The sequence below is a fragment of the Argiope bruennichi genome, chromosome 1 (genome assembly GCF_947563725.1).
Source record: "Argiope bruennichi chromosome 1, qqArgBrue1.1, whole genome shotgun sequence".
Lineage (NCBI taxonomy): Eukaryota > Metazoa > Arthropoda > Arachnida > Araneae > Araneidae > Argiope > Argiope bruennichi.
Window position 1 is genome coordinate 124,937,874 of NC_079151.1, and position 22,501 is coordinate 124,960,374.

Sequence of the window (22,501 nt, forward strand, 5' to 3'; positions counted from 1 at the left end):
ACTGTTTTAAGTGCTCTTAGCAGAATTAACTGCAAAAAAAAAGGTAAATATAAACATCTCAAATATTTTAGGAAAAAATCAATTATACACTTGATTAAAACAATCAATAATACCGATTTTCATTTTGTCTTTTGTGCGTTATTAAAACTGCTGTCCTATAGTTCTATTTTAACCCTTTAAAGGGCCATTTTTGTCTACTCATATTATGTTATAATATTTTTAGACTTGAAATTAGAATAAGAAAAGGGATTCATTTAGCTTATTAGATAAATTTAATTTGATTCATTAATTAATTTGGTTAATTAATAATTAAGTGACAAACCAAGACATCATTTTGTGCGTGATAAAGAAATGAAGCATCTGAGTTTCTGTCTTTCTAAAAACATTTGTCAAAACTCATGCCAACCTACATAATTTCATACAAAGATTGATAAATTTGGTGGGAAGCATACTTTCCACGACCTTAGAAAAGGTTAATTGGATTAAAATAATTCTACCAAGATGGTAATACAGTTTCAGAATCTACGGAGTTGGAGCGTTATTTTTAAATCACAAAATAAAATTCGAATTCAGGAAAAAAAAGCACCTTTAAAATCCATTCGAACACCTTAAATATAAATATATAACAATAAAAAAAATCCAATCCAATTAAAGGCAGAATAATACAAATATGTAACAAAAAAAAAATTAAGTACCATTCATCATTGGAATACTCAAGTACTGAAGATGCATTTGTTAAAAAGAGAGAGGCGTACAAAAAGAACGGATCATTATTTCAAAACATTGCTCGTTCCTGTAAGATTTAACGAGACAGAATAAAATTCTGATCATAGAATGTGAATTGAGCGAGCAACCGGCATCCAATAACCATTCACAGAAATCACGCCGCAATCAATATCGTTTGCCACTAAGCACAAAAGAACGAAGAGAGAGGGGGAAGATATATAATCGTCGCACATGAAAGGACATATGAAGTTTGCACACGGAAATCGCATCGAAGGAGGGAAGGGTACGTTTTCATATCGAATGCAGTAGACTGGAACTGATGGTGCGGGATTTGGCAATATCAGAAAGACATTCAGGAAGAAGAGAAGACGCGTTATTCTTTCTGTTTCTTTTGGTGGGAACAAATTCAAGAAAGAGGAAAGAGAAACAGTTCTTTTTCTTTTCTTGTTTAAATAAAAAGAGGAGAGAGTTATTTTTCCTAAATCGTTCACAGCTGACGCCGCGCTGGTTTGTTTATGAGAAACATTCGGCGGCCAATTCGTAAGATTTCTGTCGGAAAGAGTGGAGGCGTATTGCTTGCTTCCCCCAGAGAGGGGTGGGTGAGTGATTTGAATACGAAAGACTTCGATTTATTGTAAGAATAAGAAAAGGCTGTGTGAAAAAATGCATGAAAAGTTTAAAAATCTCTAAGACTTGTGATGCAAATAATATGTTTTTTCTTTCTAATTTCTTCGTTAAACTGGAATAGTTTTTATTTATTTATTTTTTTTTTTTTGATAAAAGAAATAACTTAGTGATTTATGGGAAATAAGTATTAGTTGATAGAGTAGAAATTTTAAAATATAACCACTTAAAGAAAAATGAAGTTCAGTGGCGGATTTCCAACTGGACAGCTGTATAGGGCCGCTAAGCTGTGATGGGGCAGTAATAGATCAATTAAAGTACTTCATTTTCCTAATTACCAAATAAAGAAATATGTAAAAAATATGAATTTCATGAATTATATAATATTACGGTAATGGTAATACGTCATCGAGTGTCATTAATGCAATTTTTATGTGCATCTTTAAAAAAACAGGTCTTATTTGAATATTTATTAACGCTGAATACCTATTGCAATAATATTGTATACAAAGTGGAAGCCAAATAGTCTGAAGTAATCTATACTTATAAATAAAGCTCAATGTGTGTGTGTGTGTGTGTGTGTGTGTGTGTTGGCGCTCTACAGGCCAGGTCATTTGACATACAGCTACCAAATTTGGTACATGTATACCTTAGAGGTCGGGAATGTGCACCTGGGATCCCTTTTTTTGAATTTTTAATTAGAATTTTAATTATTAATTAAAAACTAACTTTCCCGCCAAAAAAATCTTCCATTTTCCCCACCGTTAAATGAGTAAGGCTTCAGTTTTTTTTCTGACAACAGTAATGAGGCTAGGGTTAACATTTTTCGGCCGATTATTTCAAACTATTCTGTTTATTTTCTTAATGTTTTATGCATTTAAAACTAAACATTGTTAATTAATGAATGTTTCAGATTCATTCTAAAGTACTTTTGAATTAAAATAACACAGAATAAAGGAAATTAAAAATGTCTAATCTGCATAGCGTTACTCCAACTGGCGTAGAAAAATTAACGCATTTTCGTTACCGTAACTGGCGAAGAAAATTCACGCATGCGCATTGTGTTCTGATTGTTGCCATGACAACCATTATCAACGGATGATTTAAATTATTTTTAGGTTAGTTGCACGCTTTTGCAATTAAAGTGTATTTATGTTAGTTACGTATTTTTTGTATATGCTTATAGTTTTAAGTACATCGTTTTTTAAGTAGTTTTTTAAACCTGTTTCCTACCGATTATTTTAAACGATTCATTTTATTTTCTTAGTGTTTGATGCATTTAAAATTAAACATTGTTAATGAATCGATCTGTTCATGATGAATCTGAGAAATTTTTCGTTGACAAATTCTTGAGATATTACATAAATTAAGAAAGATATTCTTTAGTACCCATAAAGTTTAAACGCTCAGTGACTCTATTATCAGTAATCATATTATTAAACAAAAATGCTTTGTTTCAGTAAAAAATATTATTATATTAATTGCAGATTAATCATTTACACTTTAATTTAAAGCATAATTTCTACGAGGGGTAACAGAAAATTAGAGAGACACATATCATGCTATGACTGAAGGCCTTTAAAGTATTATGAGTGAATTATATGACTCTCAAAATTTGAAGTTTAAAAATATTTTGCTGAAGAATCTATTAAAGTTGGAATTGCGTAAATTATTAAAATTTAAACGGACATTAAGATTGGCGGACCGGCTGGTCGCCAAAGGCGGCTAGTAGATAAATAAAAACGAATACATTTTCAAAAAGTCAATAAAATAAAAGAGGCAACCTAAAATAATATATTAACATGTTAAAAATATGAAATTCAACTGGCCAGTTTATTAAAAGTATGACCTCATGCTGTACACTGCTTAAGGCCACAAAATAATAAAATATACCCTTGATGTAGATAAAGGTTAAAAGTTAAAAATTTAATTGTGGTTTTGAAATGCAGTTTTTAACATAACATATGCTGTCATGCTTCAAGATAAGTTTATGTCTATTAACGCTATTTTTTAGTAAACAAACGCGTGATATATTAATGTTTGTTTTAAAGTAACAAGGGCTGTTTTGAGTCGGATCTCGTAATTCTGAACCGTGTTCAAATAAAGAGGACGACATCTGAGATGCCATTCTTTCTTTCAAAAGTTCCAGATAATATCTACAGAATCATATTTGATTATCAATATCAGATTTAACATCGTCTAGCTATATTCGTTTTGTAGTTATCAGCTGGACAAACAGACTTCCACTCAACGGATTTCATTCAAAATTTGATAGAAATCCACAAATTTGGTGTAAAGACCGTAAACCATATTTGTAGATTATCCGTCTAGCTCAAAGTGTTTTTGAGCTATCTTTGTCACAGACAGACAGACATTTTCCAAAAATGTGTTTTTCGAACTCTGAGTGGTCTAAAACGTGGAGATCGTTAGAATCTCGAGTTCGAATTTTTTGACAATTACTATACTTTCTCTATATTCCATATGCAAGAAAAAATTCCATTTCAAATAAATAAAGAGCACGCAATGAATTAAACAATAAACTCGCCATGAATCCATTTCCTATTACAGATCCCAGATCCAAGCTATGCTTTAACTTCGACAACCCAATGGGCTTCACAGCCGGGATATCCATCTTTCCTTTAGCGCTCGAATTCCAGTCTCCCGGAATAAGCACCAAATCCAATCAGGACAGAAGACGGACCCATCCCTCCTATAATCCGCCCAAACTATTGGACCCACCAAGAGTTCCCGGTAAGCCCTTCATCCCTCCAGCTCGATCATTCAAGAGGCAGAGATCCGTCCCACTAAGCACATGCATCTGCGCCCCAGCCCTAAAGGTAACAGGATACGTGATTTCTACGGGTTTAGGGGGGATTGTAACAGAAGGTCTTCATCCGTAAAGGCGACAGGTTGCTGCTTCCAGATAGATGGAGGCACTTGAGACCCCAAGACACAAACATGTTCGTCAAGAGACGATGGGATCGAACCGTGACTTTGGGGTCTGTTCGGGTCAAGGAACGGAAAAAAAGACTAATGCGAACCTCGCGGGTCGTGACCTTTGTTGGACCAAGCAATTTGGAAGCACGTAATCTAAGCAATCTACAGAACCAATTTTCAAGCCGCGCAGACGATGTTACAAAGCGTGTAATTTTAGGGGTTGGTTTTTGAAATGGCAGATCACAAGGTGAAAGGGTTATTGACGATAGTTCTTGATGGGAGGGGGGTGGGTGGACGAGTAGTAAGATAATTGATATCTTAACACGAAAAAAAGTTATGAATATTTCATGCAAAAAGAAGGGAAATGAATGATAAGAAATATGAATCACCAATGAAGTCTGTTTATATTATTCTTTTAAAGGAATAAAGAAGATACTTATTTTTATCTTATGAAAGTTCAACATAAGAAAAAAAGCTAATTTTACAATGAAAATCTTTAACCCACTAATTTTAAATTTTGAGAATACTTAACGAATTCAGTAATGGTCAATGAATAACCACCTCTTGCATTTTTTTATAAATATACTAGGAAGCTTTGCCCCCCAGCTAGCTTTCGCTCGCCAACCCCGATGTTGTTACATACTTTACGCGATGTTCGTCAGTTCCAGTTAGCAAGTTTTGAAACTTCACTGGCCATTCGTTTAATGCTGGAAGCTTATTCTATCCATAATGAGAATATATATTTTCCGAATGATCTATTCCTGATTCAAAACTCAAAGCTCCATAATGAGGACATTATTTGCCTATATCTCCAATGTTTAAATATTGAATCAATTTTTCACAATGATTAGCTTTTCTTTCAAATTGCCAGCTTCTCGCTCGGTCTTTCTCTTGGCATTTTTTTTTTCTTTATCGCTGGACGTTCCATTACTATTTTACGAAAACAATGCGGAGTTAAAACACAGATATTCAGATGATAACTAGCCAAGAGACAATATAGTTCCTTTACTCGAAAAAGGTAAACAAACCGAAAATTGATTATCTCTGTTGCCACAAACGGTGTGCACAAAAATAGAATTAACAAATAATATTGTTTGAACTCCTTTGGTGTTAAAGCTTTTTTCTTCTTTTTTAACGCCATTTTAACGTCAAGTGCAATACAAATATTTATTAAGAAGCAATAATAATGTTATTATTATTTCGTAATAATAATTTTATTATTATTGCAATATTCATTAGATATTTCAAACAATACTGGCAAAACAAATCTCAAAAGTCACAAAATTAATTTAATGTAATAAAAGAAAAACAACGTCTTGTTAAGAGCATATATATATTAGACAGTAGATGTTAAGCAATATTCGTGCTGTAATCTATTTCACTCCATGAACATGTTCCCAAGATATAGGTTTGCAACAACTGACGTGTGTTCGACAGTCAAGTACATGTTCCTCACGTGACTATCTGAGTCTTCAGAAATTATCTTTTGAAATCTCGGGTCTTCATTGCATAAGGTTTCAAATGCTATTGACTGTTCTTGCTCGCAGCCTCTAGCGTTTAACAGTGGACAATTTGACAGTATTCTTAGATAATGCTTCACATGATAATGGAATTGACAGATGTTCGTGCAGAGCCGTAACTGGAGACTTGGGGACCTCGAAGCAGTAAATGATAATGTGGCTTCGCTCTTTGATGATTTCCCAAATCATAATAATTTTTTTTATCTAATTATGGTAATTTATTTTCTTAATAATAAAAATATATACATTAACCAAACGTAAATATATTAAACACAATAAAAAATTATGTATTACAAAATTTTTTATTGCGTTTGGTCCAGCTGAGCTAAAAAGAATAAGATAGCCGAAGTTGTTTGGCATCATAATAATATTGTATACGTTTCATAATACCAGTGTTAAGTAAAATGTATGCGACTACGCTTGAGATTAATTTTTTTGAGAAACGTTTTGAAAACGTCGTTAATTTATGCAAATATACTTTTAAATATTTGCATAAAAATTTTAAAAAAAATCTATGAAACCAAAATATACCGGTTGAGTGCCAAAAGTTTTTTAAAAATTAAAGGAAAAAAAAAAAAAAACGATTTTATTCATTATTATTATTTTTTTTACTAAAAAGAGTTGGTTTTGGTTTGGCTATATTAACGTCCCGTTTTAAAGCAACACTAGGGCTATTTTGGTACGGACCCCGCAATTTTGAACCATGGTCAGAAGACAAGGACGACACCTGAGCTGGCACCCCTTCTCCAAATTTACACACCACGCCAGCGGGAGGACGTTTGGCCCCGACGGATTAGTCGGCCACAACAAATCCTGTCGATACTGCTACGTTCAGTGGTGGCGGGGTGGTCGGCTGAACGCAAGAAGAAGAAGGCCCCGACGGATTTAATGTGCACCAGACCCGCTTACACGAGATTCTCCGGTGGAATCGAACCTCGAACCTGAAACCTCCGATTCCGAAGCGGAGACCTTACCACCAGGACACCGCGGCCTTGGCAACAAAGAGGTAGAAAGCAAAAAAAAAATCTTCAAGTTTAGAAGTTTATCAACTAATTTGCTAAAAATTTTGCAGATAGCTTAAGGAATATATTACTTAGTTCTCGAACTAAAAAAATATCTGCATTTCTACCCATACTTTAAATACTGGCCTTCGACTGATAAATAACACGAAATTTTCAATTCTTTTTTCATATTTTGGAGCGCTAAAACAACCAAATATATTTCAAAATGAATAAATTACATATTCTCTACTTCAGGAACTGCAGAACATATTGAGAAATTTTTATACCAAATTGGAACAAAAAATAAGCATTAGATTTTAATTTATGAGGTTTTTCGTAAGAAAATTTCACTATATATTTGAGAAAATAGCATCTAAAGATGTAAAACAGCATTAAACCGTACGTAAATGCAAATATAAAATGTAAGTTTTACTTCCCAAAAATTAGACTTAGAAACAAAAATTTAACGGTTTTATATATAAAAAAAATTTGATCAAATATTAAAAATTAAATTTAAAAAGTTCATAGTTTCGGGGGATAAAATCGACATTTCCACGTAATCGCCCACCTAAACATTTTCAATTTATTTTTAATTTAGATTATTATAAAATTCTCTGTTTTCGCATTTTTAAGAATTGGTTTGGTTATATTAACGTCCCGTTTGAAGCAACACTAGGGCTATTTTGGGACGGACCTCGTCATTTTGAACCGCGGCCAGATGACGAGGACGACACCTGAGCTGGCACCACCCTCTCCACACCACACCAACGGGAGGACGTTTGGTCAGGACGGATTTAACGTGCAACAGACCTTCTTACACGACGGTTCTTCGGTGGAATCGGATCACGAACCTGAAACTCTCCGGTTCCGAAGCCGAGACCTTACCACCAGGCCACCGTGGCCCCCACATTGTTAAGAAAGCAAACTAGTTATTTTATCAAAGTTAATTTGTTTTAAAAAAATCGATTACATTAAAATGAGAACAAAGCTGCAGAAATAAATATTTCTGTCACACATTTCGCTGCAAGTAAATTTTTTTTTGTACGTGATCGTAAATAATTTAAGTTTGAGAATGATTTCAGTTACAGTCACAGGGACTGATATATGCAAGATGACCGATATCATTTGTTTCATCATCGAAGTATTTGCCTTAATCAATTTTTATTTAATTAGAAGAATTTTTTAAATTTATTTTAGATAAATGATTTTTCGGCTTTCGAACGTGAAAATATAAAAATCTTTAAGAAAATTTTGTTTTTCAAAATAAAACCAATGTAAATAAGACGATATCTTATTTCTCCTCATTTAGAGGACTCCCTAATTTAACACTTAAAAAGGTCTATTTTTTTCTAGTCACGATATATTAAAATATTTTTAGGATTGTGATTGATTTAAGAAAAGTGACTTATTTAGCTTATTAGATAAATTTCTTTTGATTAATTAATTAATTAATAATTAAGTAACAAATCAAGACACACCATTTTGTGTAAGATAAGGAAATGAAGCATCTAAGTTTCTGTCTGATTGAAAAATTTGTCAGAACTTACGCAAAACTACATAATTCCATACAAAGATTGATGAATTTGGTGGGAAGCATACTACCCATGGCCCTAGAAAGGGTTAAAAGCCATAGGCACTTCCCTGTTGGAAATTACGGCCGTATGTCCGTGAAATTAAGGGAATTCACACAGGCCAATTATTTTGAAAGCAAAGAAAACGTGAGAGTCCTTCTGTGTGTGATAATTTTTTATTCCTATCCTTATTTTCATAAAAATTAAAATAATATGCAATCGGTGCAATTATTTTGAAACACCCTGCACACGAAATAACCAACTCCAACCAATCTGCATTTATGAACAATTTTCCTACAAAAAATGACACTTTTAAAAGCGACAGTTAGTAAAGAGCACCCAAGTCAATATTCTGGAAAAGTGGTTTCGTTTAACAAAAATCACTGACAATGACAAAGCACCGCCTGAAAACTAATCGAGAAACTTTTAAATCTGCAAAGGACAGCGCCGGCATGGATTTAAAAGTTTTCAAAGGACGGGAAAATTAATGATGTCTCGAATTTTCCTTTACATTTTTTTTCGCAACTTTTTCGTTAGCGAAACCTATAGTTAAGTGTGATGAATTTATCAAAAAATGTACCTCTAAAGGATAAAAAATAGTTTTATCAAGCTAAATGCTTAAAATGTTCCGATCCGTATCCTTTTGCCATACTAAATAAAAAAAGTTTCTTTATATTTTCGAAAATTATACAAATATTTTTTTCCCTAATGTAATATTTGAGACACTGTATCATATTAATAACATTGGTTATAAAAATAAAGCAATATTCAAAGACTTTATTGGTTTCCACTATCTGGTATGCGAAATATAGATAAAGTATTTATAATAGTAATCAAAAAATTCGAACTCTCGAAAATTCGAACGAATTGTTTTGACGAATCTCCTCATATTAGGAATTCCTGAGTTCGATAAACACAAAATTGGAAAATGTCCATCTGTCTGTCTGTGATAAAAATAAGTAAAAAAAAAAAAAAATGCTTTGAGCTATGCAGTTGAAATTTGATATACGGTATTTATATCAAATTTGCAGATTTCTGTTAAATTTTGAACAAAATACGTTCACAAGAAGTCTGTCTATCCGGAGTTCGAATATAAGTATAATTACAAAACGAAGAGAGCTAGACAGATGAAATTCGCTACACAGAATTAACATCTATAGTGTAGACACCTATAAAATTTTGAGCCAAATCCAATACGGGCTGTTTGTCTATATTTTCAGAAACAAATAAACGCGATTCAAAAAAATGCAATGCCTTAAATATTACAAATATGGTATGCGATTTTGTGACTACAAGTGTGATTTTGTGTCAAATTTTTGTTGAAGCTACAAATCGGTTGGAAAAAAAATTTTATTTTCAGATACTATTAACCGCATGCCAGGGATTAAACGCCAAATAACTCGCCAAGGATGACGATAGATTCAGTACAAATTCTAATTTACGCCAAAGGTTAATATTTCGTAACTATTGTACATTCATTGGGATAACACCTTTATTACAGTGTTTGCGAGAAAGTTTTAGGGAGACCACTTCTGCTGATTAAAAGTTGTTTCGTGTATAAGCTTGAGGTAGAAAATAATTACTATCAAGCTTGAAATGACGAGAGTTTGATTTCCCTATGTACTGTAACTTTGTTTCCAAAGTTTGATGTCGCAAAAAAATTTATTAAATAAAATTCTTCTAGGAGTAGTATTTATTATAAACGTCCTCATGGAATGATTTTGGAAAAAATTCTACAAATCTTCACCGATTACGATACCAGAACCCGAGATCGATCATTCTAATTAAGAATAGTTTTTCCAAGTGATATCACGTTCAGCCTGATAATGATCTTCTCGCATTTAATATTCGTTTACCTTTTCAATACATACTTCTATAAATAAATCAAAATGACTTAACTTTACAAACACTCTAACATGCATTATATGCAGATTATTGGGAGGTTAATTTTGGATTCAGGTACTAAATATATCAGTCAAGGTATTCAAGAAATGACTACTAGTAAAAGCCTCGTCATTTTAATTCAAGGTCAAATGATTAAGTCAACGCCTGGATTGACAACAACAGCTATTACATACGTGTAAGGACATAAAAAAAATTAAGTTTAAAGAGTACTTATGTCACGCCTGTTGAGTTAAAAAGGCCAAAAAACTTTTTTTTTGTTATTAAGTATTTTTTTCTTGAGTAAATATGCCGATAAGATGACAAAAGACATACTGAAAAATTTGTAAGACCTACAATTCTAGATTGAATTTTTATTATTTTTTTACAGATGGATTATCTTTTTTGAAAAATTAGTTCAACAATTCAAAGAAATTTTATTTAAAAAAAGACGCCAGGAAAAGCATGTTTTAAGCTGAGAGATGGTAACTTTACTCTGCTTGACGTACGAATTATATTCCCAAGAGAGTTTCTTATGGACAGTTGCCAATTACCGTTAAGTTGTTCTTAACTCGGGTCTCTGAACTTTCCTCAAATTAACTTGTTTCACATGCTTTGCCTGTCGGAAGAAGTCCAGCAAATCGGTTGGGGGGGGGACTTTTCTATATAAAAAATTGGGAGGACAGAAAAAAAAAAAAGACTTTTTTTCCCCCCTTGAAACAAGAAGAGGTAACCATACTTTTCCTAATTATAAACTAATAAAAGAAGTACAGGAAAAAAAATTGAAAAAAAAAAAAAATGCACAGCTTCATCTCAAAAGATGAGAAAAGGGTCGAAAATGTTCTTAATATTTGCACAAAAAAAAGAGTGATTTCAAGAGGTTGTGGGTTTGATTGCCTCTGTCCTCAAGAAAAGAAGGGCGACTTAATGAAGCTCATTAGCATTATGCTGTGTTTGGTAACACTGCACTGAAATAAGGAGGCCATTATTTCGTGTATTGGAAAACAATTAAAACAGAGCATTCTGCTGCGAACAAAGCGCGCGGGCTTTATGTTACAGAATCAGATAGTGTAATCATTCATTAGATGAGGGGTTGTGGCAACACGGAGTTCATGAACGATGCAACTACGATTATATCAATGTTTGTATCAGAATTGATTGTTAAAAAGACAGTCTACCAGATACCAATTTTTCATCAAATATTCTTTTTCAAATAACAATAATAAAGTTGATTTTTAAAAAAAATTTATCTTTATATAATTACAATCTATATTTTGTATAATTTGATTTAAGATTTGGATAGTTTCAATATTTTCCACCTTTCATTTAAATGAAACTTCGATTAATAATAAATAAATGTAACACATCTGAATTGGATTTTATTAAGGAAGATGTCATCCTGAGTTAATTCATTTTATAATTTTTTTTATTCATGAAATTCTACTTAATGTTTTGAAATCGGAAATAACTCTAAAATAATAACTATAGAAGGAAAACTTCTATTAAATGGCATTATCAAAAAAATTATATATCAAATGGTAAATTAGTAATAAATCATAAAATGTGGCGAAATGTTAAATGACGAAATCTAGGTGGTCCTTTCCAGATTTTGTGATTTAATACTAATTATTCGACCGTTTTGCCATATACAAAAAAGTTATTTTAATAAAATTAATGTCCGGTTTTGATGCTACACGAAAGCCAATGAATCTGTATTATGATCAGACGAAAAAAATGACATCCAATATACAATGTTAATTACACTCTCCTTTTGCATAACACACAAAATAAAGACTTTATTAACTGAGACTATACAAAAATAAATTTATTGATTTAAGCATCTGAATTCGTAATATTGTTATTAAGAAACAATATTATGAATAATCAATAAAAACTATTTATGAAAATCTTAACCATAGAATGTTTTTCAAATTAACTAAGAAGTCTTAAATCGTGGATTTGAAGTTGAAAATTTGTTTTCTCAAGGAAGTTGATTGAATTATAAACGAAACACGTATCAAATTTAACAAGTTTCATTAATACGCCATGCTGTCAGAGGTACAGTTTAAGTCAACTAACATTTTAATTTTTTTCTCTCTCTTACAAAACTTTTTTTAACGACTGTTTATTTTAACCCTTTGTAAGGCCATGAGAACTATGCTTCCCACCAAATGCATCTATCTTTGGGTGAAATTATGTAGATTGGCTTAAGTTCTGACAAATTTTTCAATAAGACAGAAACTTAGATGCTACAGTTCCTTGTCTCACACAAAATGATGCGTCTTGATTTGTTACTTAATTATTAATTAACACAATAAATTAATTAATCAAATTAAATTTATCTGATAAGTTAAATGAATCACTTTCCTTAAGCCAGTCTCATTCCTAAAAATATTTTACTATATTATGACTAGAAAAAAAATGGCCTTTTAAAGGGTTAAGCGATGGAATATTATTATATTATAATCTCATCATTATTCCAGGTTACATCACAAGGTTTTTCTTTCTTAATCCCCCCCCTCGCCTCCTCCGAAAAAACTAGTTACAAATGTGAATTGAAAAAAAATATATATATATTAAAAAACACACACTAATGCCAACATCATATATTATCACTAATTCCAAATTAGACACGATAGGGTCTCAAAAAAACTTCCAAATAAAATTTTACTACAACAATATGCTATACATTGCTTAAGTAACACAGAAATGTATATTAACAATATATTCTCTCACATTTCTTGTTAAAACAAGGTCAAAATTATACAAAGAATTTTTATTTAAAAGCGGTTATGATTCTATCGACTATAGAAAGACAGGTTTCAAGTCGTAAAATAATAGGAATTGTTACATTAAGCAATTAAAATATCTTTAAAAAAATAAATGTAACATCCAGAAGAGTTGTGGTCAACAATCATCCTAATCCAATAATCATCTATCACTTCTTCTTTGCCCACAAAAAAATGGCAACATGTCTACCAATAACCGACTACAAAACGGTCCCTTCGCTTCATATCACCATAAAATAAAAGGTCTGGACTAAAATTTAGTGTCTGTTTTACCGAAATCTCAACATCTGTCAAACTTTTTTACTCGTAAATATAATTTTAAAAGGCTTCTGAACCCAAAAATACACTACAGCTAAATTGTTGAAATTTTCATAAGTTTCTTCTTTAGCATTCAGTTTGAAGAAAAGTACATTGGAACTTAAATGAATATCTGTATCAAGCGGACAAGCAATTACAGACAATCCGGTAAATTACCAGCGAGTTTAAATCCAGCAACAACAAATCAACACAGTAGTAAAAACCATCGATCTTTCCAAATCAATTACTTGGGAAAGAAGACAGCCAAACTTGTTGTGGCTTGTCTTCATAAACACAACAAAACAAGCAGACGCAGCGATGTCAACAACACAACCAAAACCGCTGCTGTAACAAGATATTGACTGTAACCTCCCACACTCCCTGAAAATATACTCAAATGACTGCCTCCCCCCGAAAAACAAGGGCTGGATAGTAAGTGATATTATCTTTAGTCAAGTACCCACTTACCCCCAAATGCCGGAGAGGAAACGAGAAAAGCAGAGCGAGGGGCCCAGACGGAGGACCCCAGTTGTTTGACCTCAAGGAAAATAGAGTTCCTAAATTAACCATCAGAATGCAACATGGGGAACGGAACAGAATTGTTGAAGACTTCAGAAATCTCTATACAGAGGGTTATTATAAATTTTGGAACTTAGAAAACTTAGTAATTTCGTAACAGTTTAATGTTCTGTTGTATCGAACTTTATAGAATATTCAACTTCCCGTTTAGGTCCAAAATATTTACAAGCCCTAAATTTTAGTTAATTATTTTTTTTCCATCCCAAATATAAATAAAAAAAAAATGTCATGATAAATGAAAACGCTAGTTAATGGTAAGCAAAAATCTTCTAAAGCACTGATTTGATGAATTTAGATGAACAATTTTAACACAAATGGTTTCCTAAATAATTTTTGGTTATTATTTAATTATCGATAAAAGGCATATGTTAAGTCCCCATGGCTCCATTTGGGGTAAGGAATCATATACAACCCAAGAATTAAGGCAACAGCTAAAGAATAAATTAAAGATACAATTTTAAAAATCTTTCTAATACGTCTGTAGGATGATTTTAATGAAAAATTTCAGCAAAGAAATATTTATTAATAGCTTTTATACCAAATTACTAAAAATCTGATAAAGAATGATAACATTTCTCGCAACCACATGTGGGTAGGAATCCATCAATCCCATATGCAATATGGGGCCCCTATTCCACCAAATTCTTCAATTTTTGTATGAAGTTATTTAGGAAGACATAAGTTCTGATAAATTTTTCAATAAGACAGAAACTTAGATGTTTCATCTCTCATAAAATGGTGTCTTGACTTGTTAATTATTAATAATATTAAATTAATTAATTGATCAAATTAAATTTATCTAATAAGATAAATGAATCACTTTCTTTACATCAAATTCGATCCTAAAAAAATTTTAATATACCATGACTAGAAAAAAAAATAGCCTTTTAAAGGGTTAAGAACCCTTTAGTTAGATTGCTTTAGAAAGGCAGTTAATGAGTACAGTGACACTTATTTTCAAAGACGCCTGACGAATATTCTAGAAATTACGGTAGAAGGTTTGTGGTGCGATCCAAAACAAACATTTTTATAAAATAAGATGAACAGGAATATATTTTAAATACAATAAAATAAGAAGATCGGAAATGCCAATCTAAAAATAGCTACAGATACTTAATCGAAAATATAATGAATGTATTAACTGAATTTGAAATTTTTATTAACATTAAACTAATTAATTTATATGATAATGTAAAAAATTTATCTGGAATCACGTGCTAGTAGAATGTCAAGTTCATAAGCACCAGAGCTTAGCTGCTGACACTGTTTTTATGAAATTGAAAATTCCCTGTGGGTATTGAATAGATTAGAAATAGTTAAGGTGTGTCAACTAGCATCCCCCCCCCAAATGTCAAATCCAGAGAAAATCCAAAAATAGGCACAGTTAAAAAAAAAATAATCCACGAATATCTAAGAGCTGGATCAAAATAGTTAAGGCGTGTCATTCCCTCTTCCAAAGATAGCCACCGCGCCGACGGAAACTTCACAGATCCACGAATTTATAATGACCTTCAGGGAATAGCGCGAACTTCAGAGAAGTCTAATAATTAATTAGGAAGGAAAGATCCCCTCTATTAAGGACAGGCGACGTGTGCAGTCATGCCTTGATGAAACCCCTCCAGGTGGAACGACTAATTGCTAATTAAATCAGCATTAGAATATTTGCGTTATACAAACAGAAGAGCAACAAGACGCAATATGGTGTTTGGAAGTGCCTGGTGAATGCAGATATAGTTTATTTTGGGTACTGAAAGTTCCTGCTTTATGTGCGTATAAAATTGGTGGCGATAACACAATGTAGGAGAATTAATGGAAGCATTTATTAACACAATCATCGCTATGGATGGGAGATTTTATACACGAGAAATGTTCATTGACAGCTATCAAAGAGTTAACTTATTCTTCACTTAGTCTATTCGTGACTCAATTAGATGTTGATTTGGTTATGTGGTCGATGGTGCGAACAAGAATTTTTAACAACTGACATTTCCAAGTCAGCGCCATATCAGAGTGCTATTAAAGCAATTTGATAAGGGGCTGGTGGAAGGATATGAGGACATCTGAGGGAAAGAAGAGGACAGTTTTTATTTCTTTATTTGATAATTCATTTAACATTAACATCTTTTTAATAAGAAGCAGAATATGTTTGAAAAGCAAGCCTACATATGAAATGAATTCTAACCGCAACTATCCACACAAATTATTAACACTTTTTCTCTAGATGCCACATTTCAGGCATCATTCAAAATTATGCACCATTTTGAAGTTTTATTTATTAAATTTTTAAATTTTGATTGTTAAAATTAAACCTAGAATGGTAAGAAGATGCAAATTAATTTTCCAGAAAAATTCGGCTAAAAACAAGTATATATATTTATTTTTCAGAGCAATAAATAAGTCCTTGCACTCGATGACTAATTAAGCATCGAATTATTTTTCAAGAGCAAAGGGTTATACTTCTAATGCATAAAAGCTTGTTTTTCATGACCTTCAGGATTTAATAGTAATAAAGTAGCTTTAAATTTGCTGTTCAAGCATCTAATGCAAGGACAATTTTATAGTTTCAGTTTCACTTCAAAACGGGTATTCCCCTTTCATGAGCTATTAAAAGGTCGTCACTTTCTTCGTTTGTCCCTCCCCCCCCTTTTTGTTGATATTTCTACAGTAAAGCATCCCAATCTCTCCAATGGTCATGTTTCGGTGTCGTTAGTAATGATATTTGAAAACTACATTTAAGATTCATCTACAATTCTACAAGTTTAAAATAAACTAAATCATGTCTTTTTTTTAACCACTGCAAACTTTTCTTAAAAACTCTCCAACACCATATCTTTAGTCTTCTATTGTATGTGTAAGTAAAGTATACTGTGCTACATCGTTTGTCAATCCTCCACTCCCCCCCCCAAAAAAAAATTTCCTTTCTGAAACACCACATGTTTATTATTTGCTTTCCTGTAATTTTCACCAATCATGTTTCCAATCGATTTAATCAGATAATTTCATGCATAGCATTAATATTAAAAAATTATAAGCAAAGCTTTTGCTTTCAAAAATTATTTGAATCAAGAGTTCGTCAATTTATAAAATTTACTTTTTAATTAGGTGTCCATTACTGGAAAACACACACATATAAAAAAAAGAAGACAAACAGGTTATATTAAGAAAATTGAAATTTTGTTTGAAAAAAAAATTTTTTTTACAAAATAGAGATTGATACATTAATACTAAAAATTTGGACAAAAGACAAATCTGCAAAATAAATACAATAACTACATAATTATAGAAGATTTATATTTTCCTATTTGCTTCCAAAAACTTCAACAAAAGCATTTTTTTTTTTTTTTTTTTTTTTTTTTTACCCAAGATACAATTTTGTTAAGTAATCTCGTGAAGATGCAACTCAAACAAAAGTTACAGCAGAACTCCAGAGACAGCAAAAATTAGCGAACTATTTCCAAACAAAATAAAACAAAAGCACTTTCATTAACATTCACTGCGCAAAGATCACACGCAACTCGGTTCATTTATCTTCATTTATTGTTTCCGCAGACGATTTTCTACAAAACTAAACAAACCTCAGAAGACAACCAAACGAAATTCTAAACTACCATCTGCTATTACCAATTTACCCCTCTGCTTTTACAAACATGAATTAATACCAAGCAATGATCAAACGATTCGAAACCAATTTGGAAAATGGCGGAAGAGAACAAAAAGGAAAGTACACCTCAACACAACTCCGCGAAAAACAGAAACAAATGGAAAAGGAACACAATTAGGGGAAAAGCACCGAACATGAAATAACGAAATCGCACGTTCTCGCGCCCCTAATCGGTTCAGGCTAATCAACTATCTTCTTAGTTTCTGATAAACGGTTGTATTTTTTTACGGTTATTTTCAGCTCCCGTGTACGGATACACGAGCACTCTAGAAAACGTGACTTGTGGCAAATCAGAGAGAGGAAGAAAGAGAGACTTGGCGCGTGTGCGAAGGGAGTAATTTAATATGGTAATTGAATTTCCACCAAAAAGGAATCGGTTTATGCTAATTCGGGAGGAAAATGCTTCCCGATACGAGTTTAATGAATGTTCAAGTCTTCTCTTCGTCATTTACGTTTAAAAAGGATAAGAGTTTTGTGAATGGAGAGAGAGTAAAAAGATTGGACTGGATTTTCATTCAAGTTCGCTTTGCCTAATGACTCGATACAGTCTGATTGTCAAGATAATTTGGTCAGGTGGTTTCTGCTGGTGCTTAGGGAAATCGGCCATAGGGTGAATCTTGATATGCATCGTTTTTGGAGATTTCGCAATTGTCATTTTCACATTTTATAATTCAAGAAACAATTCAATAATAATTAGTACAGAAAAGTAACTTTTTAATTTATATTAACAATATCGGTTTAAGCATTTTTGCAACATGGATTAGGCAACATGATCATGTTTTTTATATTTTAATTATGCTATTTTTTTGTTTTTATTTATGTTATTTTTTTATTTCAGTAAATTTGGAAAAATAGTTTCAGTCATTTTTCATGACGTAAATTATATTATTACGGAAACTATGCTTAGTTAATGATTTCATAATTTACAAATAAAAGTAATGATCATGACATATTAGGTAAAATTAAGAATAAAAATTATTTTCTAGAATCTGTAAAGTGGAATACAGCTAGTTGCTATATAGCTTTATAAATTATTTACTATAAAGCTATTAAATTTTTATTTTATTATTTATTTTTTCATTATGTAAATTATATTACGGAAACTATTCTTAGTTAATGATTTCATTATTTACAAATAAAAACATTTAATAATAATGACATCTACCCGAAAAAATTTTAAAAATACTTTCCAGGATTTATAAAGTGAAATATAACTAGTTAAATCAATAATTAATATTTTAATACATTACAATTAAATAATTAATCTTACTATAATTTATTTTGTAATAATTTTAACTTAATGTCAACATAAATTGTAGTCTTAATATCATATAATTCATAGAATTCACATTTTTTTTTTCTAATCTATTAATTTGCAATACTGGTGACTGCATTTTTCAATCAACTTGCCAATGGTCCTCCTTCAGCCGAACGAACCTAGGCAGCTGCCTAGTTTGCCAATTGGCAAACTTTATATTGCTGTTTATATAAGGGTTATTTAGAAGTTCCAAGCATTTTATTTAAATCAAGAATTCACAATGAATTAATTTGATTCAAATTTGCATTACCAAGCGCCTCTGTCACACCGGGAGTCACTTCAGATATGAGGATGAAAAGCTTCCAGCATGGTGGTTGATTCTCGGGAACAGAAATGGTGTGGGGTCGACTACCTCTTAGTGATGACGGGACGTGCTGCGTCCGCCGATGGCCTTCAGAATTCGACCTTAATCCCCCCTATATTGTCGCGCCGGTCCGATCAATCAGATATTTACTGTATGCCTTCGAGAAGATCAAATTATTCAATGTATGATAACCTAACGACTCCAAGATTAAGTTTGCTTATCGCGCTAATATGGTTTGTTGTTGTTGATTAGGAAAATCAGCCATAGGGTGGCCGAACTCTGATATACAGCATTTCTCGGTCATTTACACAATTAGAATCTTGTTCGCAAAGTAATTGAACTTACTTCGGCAGAACAACAGTATGCAATATACAGGATAATCCAGAAATACACATTAATTTTTTAGAACATTTGGGATTTTTGAATTTCATCGTTCCGTTGAGTTAGACAAAATCTAATTAAGCATTTCATAAGTCTGTCTTTCAAATCTTTTACAAAGAAAAGATTAATATAATATTTTACCATTTAGGTCATATGGCAAAGGTCGCGTTTAAATGCAGTAAAATTATGACAACTAAATAATTAACGACCGCCTTCTTCCGAAATTCATCTTCATACAGATTATTTATGTTTCGATTCCACGAACGGAACTTGTGGTTTTCCACGACTCTTATTGCGATGAAGTAGAAATTAGGAACAACCACTAATGGGAAAAAATGTAAGAATAGTCAAGGCGGACTAAGAAATTTTCGAAGTTAATTGTTTTTTTATACAAACAAAAGAAGGTAAATTTATTATAATCTTTGACTTATTAAATTTGATGATTTGGTTTAACTTGACACAGAGAAAATTAATCGGAAGCAACTATAATCCTTCAAACTTCATCGCCATCCAAAGAATAATTATATGCTTATAATGGTTTGGTGGCTCGCATTTGCTGGTTGTATTCTTTAAAAAGCAACTCAATTATTTTGATTACCAATAATTGAATTATTTTGACTAGAAAAAAGTAATAGTATCGATCTTAGAAATGGGATGTCTAGGCTGATTCAGGGGAGGGGCTTACTCCTCAGCGAGAGTGCTCACCCTGAAACTTTCTCGGATATTTTTTAATAACTATACTTGTATATAATTAATTAATTGTATGCTATTAACAATATATTACAATAATTACGAAGAAGCTTATTGGCGTATTGTCGTGGCTGGTTCGTGAGTGCTTTGAATAAATAGACAAATAGAAAACTTAACTACAAATTTATTGCAGATTCGTTCGAGTTACTCTGTTCAGTAATTCCTTCTCCAAGAACCAACATTCGAATGACATCACTCTTTTAATTACACTCGCGCTAGGTGTCTAGCGCCATCTATGAACGTTTATTTCCTAACGCTTCAAAATCCAATCACTACACGTATAACGTTCGGTGTTTTTTTTTTTTTTTTTTGTGAATAATCGCTTATATACGGATTATACACAAATTAAGGCATCAGAAAAGCAAATGTGCATTTTGTCAAAAAAAAAAAAAAAAATGGTACAAAACTACAATTAGAGTTATACAAATATTTGAAATTTGGTATGTGCGTGTTTCGTCATAGCGTTTTTTTTTTTTTTTATAGCTATCCCACTTGCATGTTTGTGGAAGTACAGTCCGACAGACGGCCATCTTCTTGACAGATTTGATTCCAAATTTGATATTTATTTACAATTTATATTTCAGTCCCTGTACCATATTTTATGCATCCACCTTTCTCCATCATCTAGTAATCGAGTTAATTTATATTCGAACAGCTATATTAATTAAAATTAGTAAATTTTCATCAAATTTTTAATGAAATCCATTGATTACAAATGTACCGGAAGAAGAAGCTTTGAAAATAAAAATCGGAGTACTCATGGGTCTTGGACAAACTGTGGAAACCACAATTTTATGTGTAACGGGAGGACAGTGTAATAATATTTTTATTAAGATATATGCGCTACTACTTAAGATACACTACTCCTGCTGGTTAATATCTAATTTTAGATCATTGTAATTGCCTTCGAATAAAGCAACATACGATATTTGTACATTAATGTAACCAAAACAGTTCCGTGATAAAAAAAAAAAAAAAAAGAAACACACACACAAAAAAAAATTATGTCTGTATAAAAATATTTAATTAGAACATACCTGAATTTTTAATGAGTAATCTTTTTCAAAAGAACACAGGAAAAAGGGTTTCAAAGCTGAAGAGGCAACGAAGGTGAATCACATCACATTTCTGTAAGAATAATGAAAACAAAATGAGCAACTATTCGTTTTTATACAAAATAAAAATAAATATACTTTCATTGATATTCCCATTATTTTCTTTAAATATATATTTTCATAACATACACTAGCACAGCCAGGCCAGTTGATATTATAGCACTTAAGAAATGCATTCGTCGGTTTAAGATCAAAGAACAACCGTCAACTCGTCAGAGACGAGGTATAAAAACATCAGCCTTATTACAAATTTAATTCGCAGATCGATTATTGGTATAAATAGGAAGTGTATTGTAGTATAGTCTAATAAAAGTGACAATATAATTTTATAATGCAATTTATAACATAATAATCTAATATATTCATTCAAATACAAAATACAAATGACAATATGAAAACAGATAATATACACCATTAAAAGATGAAAAACCCTTCCCTCAGAAATGCAAATTCCAATTTTCCCATTTAGTTTATAAGATAAATCAATTTCTAAATATCATAAGCAAATAGTGAGATCTAGATTACACATATTTTATAATAAAAAATGAAACAATTTTTTAAAAAATATGAGTTTTAAAACGGAAATTAAAGTATTTTTATTATTTAATTTCACTAATCGCTGCAATAGTTAAATTAATTGGTTTATTATTATCAGATTGAAATATTTTAAAAGCTTTTATTTCCCGCAAATTTTAAAATGGATAAAAATAAAAATGTGAAACAAATTTCAAACATTTTAATTGGTCAAAAAGTAACTGTAATTTTGACTTTTTTCATCATAACTTTAAAAAATATTATCGGATAATTTAGATTTTTAAAATAAAAAAAAAATGCATTTTTAATGATATCAATTTAATTATCATTATGCAATTATTCTCTGAATCTTTTATAATTAAAAAGTTTTTTTTTTTGCATTATTTTTTTACAGTAGATTTACTTGTAGACTATAATTCAAACTGTTTTTCATTATTTCATGAAATCGCCTCGCGTCTCATAAAATTATAGCATCATTTTCTAAATTATTGAAAGCTAATAAAGAAGAAAAAA

The 22,501-nt window shown here is 31.4% G+C and overlaps 1 protein-coding gene across 2 annotated transcripts in view; it reads right to left on the reverse strand.

Moving 5' to 3' along the window:
* The window catches only part of LOC129957479 (dystroglycan 1-like), a 179,111-nt gene that overhangs the window by 92,894 nt on the left and 63,716 nt on the right, over positions 1–22,501 (reverse strand). For both annotated transcript variants that reach the window (XM_056069841.1, XM_056069923.1), the window contains exon 2: positions 21,377–21,467. The gene's annotated coding sequence lies outside the window, so the exon portion shown is untranslated. The remainder of the gene's footprint in view (positions 1–21,376; positions 21,468–22,501) is intronic.